Here is a 4,612-nt window from a genome sequence, read left to right as displayed (position 1 = left end):
CTTTATTTAACCTATCAGAACAATAAGGAAAATAGCGCAAAATGCAATCTCATATTTACAGTATATATTGTCACCCAAAGGTCTTTGAATTATGGATAGCTGTTTACTTTTGGTATTCTGCTTTCACAAAACGTGTTTTCAAATTAGTGTAGTTTCTATCTTGAAATTTTTGTAATGACCAATTATGAAGAAATTCGCAGTATGTCCAGATAAAAATATCTAAAATAATCTCTATTCCATTAATTTGGAGATGAAAAGCATATATGCAGGGTACCATCTGATAAATTGTTACTCATTTATTATTAGAACTTAAAGTAACAAAGAATAAATAAAATACTGTCTCGATACTATTAATTTGTTTAACAATAGAAAACCTAATCTGGTAGGACCAAACTTTTTCGGCCATAAAAATGAATGATACTCTATGATTCGGCAAGAACCACAACTTTGGTCATATACTTTAAGGATCTGAAACTTCAAAAGCTATATGAAATATAATCAATCCAAATCAAATTCTGACGAAGGAAAGTAGTTTACTGCCATCACGTAGTTCATCAACTTCAAATAATGTATGCGATTATTGTACAGAAAGTTGTTTTTTCTAATTCAAAGATAACATAAAGATGTTATCTTAATGTCGTAGTTAGAAGTGTTCATAATATACCATTCTATTTTTTTTGTCTTCTTTTCTTTTTTTATCCAAGGGCATTGGAAATTATGGTAAGTACTAACTTGTGTATTATCCTCTTGACCAAATTCAGTAATTATCGTATAGCTCATGTCAAAAAGAGAATGTAAGAATAAAAAAAGAACAACATATTTTCTTTCTTTTTTGGAAATCATACAAAATAACTGGTAGTCAGTTAATTTATCTTGGAACATTAATGCTCAATAAATTGCAACTAACCCTAGGTCTTATTAGTCAATTCATACAACTGAGATTAAAATTAAATTGTTTCCTTAGTGCCTAAATAACATAAAAGCAATTGATGTGATGATACCACGACCCATCAGATAGAAGAGCTTTTATGGAGTTGATAAGAAGATATTCCTTATTTCAGACGGATGATTGGTTTTCACAACAGTTGATTATTAAAGTACGACTAAAAAAAGAGCAGTTTTATTTAAGGAATTACTAGATAGTTTCAAGTATGCACTTATAAGAAATTAATGAGCCATACATAAACTAAAACATACCACTTTTAAAATTCACGATTTTTAAAAAGAAAATTTGGTTAAAAATTCAAGTAGATACTCTTTATGTAATAATTACAAGACTAGGTAGTAGTATTGTAAACCTATGGAACCTATTTTGTTTTGTTAAATATACCTTTGCATTTGAATTTCAATCACAAAATAAATTTGACATATTAAACTTCTGTTACAGTAATGTTCAATAAGAAGTTTGTATTTATATATTTTATGTCCCCATAACTTATTGCAACAGGGCACCATAGACAGCACATAAACTGAAATAAGCTACCATGGTATAGGAGTTTTCTGTTTTACATTATGTGTTAAGTTTCTGTGATTATGGTACAATGTTATATTCCTCAACTATTTTTTTTTCAGTGCATGAGGTTCATTTTTGAATATCGTTAGCAATATCTTTTAGAAACTTCGATAACAGTGAAAAAGATTGAATATTACCGAGGTTTACTTTTACGAGCATGACAATGAATTCTTATAAGTTTGTTTTGTCAATATATATATATAACCAAGTTATACCCTGGTGTTCTCTTTTGGAGAGGCTAGCCAAAAAGCCTGTTTTCGATCTCTAAGCTTTTATACACCTATATATCGTCAAAAAAATGTATACTCAAAGGACTAGAATGAATCTTAGCTAATGGTATGACTAAAAAGAACATAAAAGTTAAAGAAAATCATACATATTATAGAATATTTTCAACCAAAATAACATGAACAATTTAAATACCGATTTCTTTATTATATACCACAAAACGATAAAATTCTAATTTCTATAATATCCAGTTAACAAGCTCAAAATGGATATATATCTTAGATAGCATTGCTAATAATCTGTAGAACCGAGAAATTCTCCTCATAAAAGCTCAAATCCAATTAAATGAAAAAGAACAACAAGAGTTTGATTAAATAGCTGCTTTAGCTTGAAATTTGCTCAGTTAACACTTTTGCTCTTTGATGTACCAGAAACGACTCAGTGATGTACTCTGTTTGTATTTAATATTCTAGAAAAGAAACAAAATATACTATACAATAACTTATAATTATATAAAATAATAATAAACTAGGTGAACCTCTTCTTTGTTTAAGCTGGTATAAATTTTTTGCTTAATAATGTGGTCTAAGTAGTACATCGGGGTTTATTTAACCAGATACATCGGGCTTGAAAATCAAATAAATCAACATTGCCTTATATTTTTACATGAACTGAAACTACTAAAAAAAAGAATTATTTCATGCTTTGTCTTTTACGTATGCCAACAGCAAAAAATTATGCAGGAATTATTTCCGAATGTGAATACTTAATATTATTAACAGCTGTTTTTTTTCTAAGAATACTGAAATTATAAAATGATGTTTGATAAGATGGAACATGATCATAAAACAATAGAACATATGGATTACTATTTTGTCACAAAAAAGTAACTTGAGATTGGACATTTGATAAATTAGAGTAATCACATGTATTCATACTGTTTAGACAAATACCATTCATTAGAATTATTCTGCTGGTAAGTTGCTGGACTTAAAGACTTGATATGTAAAACATAGTTGTAACAAGTCATTAAATGCTCTAAATTTTATAAAGATTCATTATTTTTTGGTTAACGTTCACACACAGTTTATTTAGTATTTGACAATATTAGCAGACAAACTAAGTGCAATACATATAAATGAACTTGAGTTTTATCAAATATATATATATATATATATTTACATTTATCTTGTAATACCCAACAGTAAGTCTGCACAACCTCGGTATTATATCAATAATACTACTGGAATTTCCAAATTAATAAAAATTAGATATACTAATGAACATGATTATACAAGCCCATTTAAAAATAGGTAATAGTTTACTTTAGGGAACCCCTTTTTATTTGTAAAAGCACTGTAGTGCTGAAGTCATTATAGTTCTCATTGGTTTTGTACGTTCATTAACAAGTGAAAAGTTCGAGCACATTTCACAAATTCTTATAGAATTTAAAATAAGCTACTCAATACAAAAACATCTTGTATACTTAGTTTGCATATAATTGCTAAAAAAACTGCAATTAATTTGGTAAGTAATTTTTAGTTCTAATAAGCATTGTTCAAGTTTTTAATATTTCTATTTTGTGAACCAATTTAGGTTGGTAAGAAAAACTTGGTACTTAACATATAGCACCAATTAATTCCATTTGTCACAAAATTTAAATTTCTTACTATTATATTTTAACTGTAAAATGGGAGCTTTGAGGTATTTATGCACTAATTTATGTTTTTCACATGGTAGTGAGTAAGTAATAAAATTTTCTGTTCATTTAATATCACTACATAAATTAAAGGGAGCATAACTTGACAAGAATTTGTTCATATATATGAAATTTTAGGAAGAAAACCTTGCAGTGATGAAACTTAAAAATAAATATTCTAGCCATTGCGCTGTCATGAACAAAAAAATAAGTATATTTTTCTTAAATGTATGCATAACCACTCATGTACTCACAAATACACAAATCTCTTGAATCTAATAAGGTCTCTAAGAATAATCAATGTACAGTACTTACTCTGCGATGAAAAAAAAAAGAAAAAAAAAAAAGAAAGGAAAGAAATAAAAGAAAGAAAAGAAAGAAAAAGAACATCTTTAAGTCCATTTACAAGCCACAAGAATAGAAACAGACCACAGCACACATATATTAGACAAGGTTTTATTATTCCAAACTTATTACAAAAGAATTACCTCACCCGTACTTCATTTGCATACTGTAATATGTATTTTGTTTTCTTTATTGTGAATGAAAGGTGCACACGATAATCTATTATCTAAATTTGAAAAACTGTACGAGTGGATTAAGCATTTGAAATAGTTACATGGCATCTTAAGAGAAAAACTCAAACACACAATGAATATAATACTATTCTAGTTATAATGGTTAACTGGTAGTTATATTTTCTATCTTGATTCATATTAATCCATCTTGCAATAGGTCAACGAAACTCATTTCAGTAGCATCGAAAGCCTTAATGAAACGTGGTATCTCTTATTAAACCAATAAAATGTCATCATATAGGCAACTTTCGATATCCTTTTCACATATCTCCTATGAACTTTTTCTTTCATTTCTTTTCGCTCCTTATTCTGCTACCTTCTAGAACAGTTCAGCCTCTAACTTTAAAGGAAAGAAAAAGAAAAAAAAACAAACTGAAATTGACTCATAAAATATAAAATAGGAAAATGGTAAATATTAGGAAAATAATACAGTGGAGAGTTAATGACATTCTCAAGAAAACTACCTTGCGTAGAGATATTGACAAAAATCAATATTTGATATATCTGAGAATATAATTATCATTTATGGAGGTTACAACTACTTCACCATTCTCAGGTTTGATATCTGTTGTGAGATGAAAATTTCCTTTAGTC

This window comes from Nakaseomyces glabratus, chromosome C, assembly GCF_010111755.1.
Source record: "Nakaseomyces glabratus chromosome C, complete sequence".
Lineage (NCBI taxonomy): Eukaryota > Fungi > Ascomycota > Saccharomycetes > Saccharomycetales > Saccharomycetaceae > Nakaseomyces > Nakaseomyces glabratus.
Note: the sequence above shows the minus strand (reverse complement) of the source record.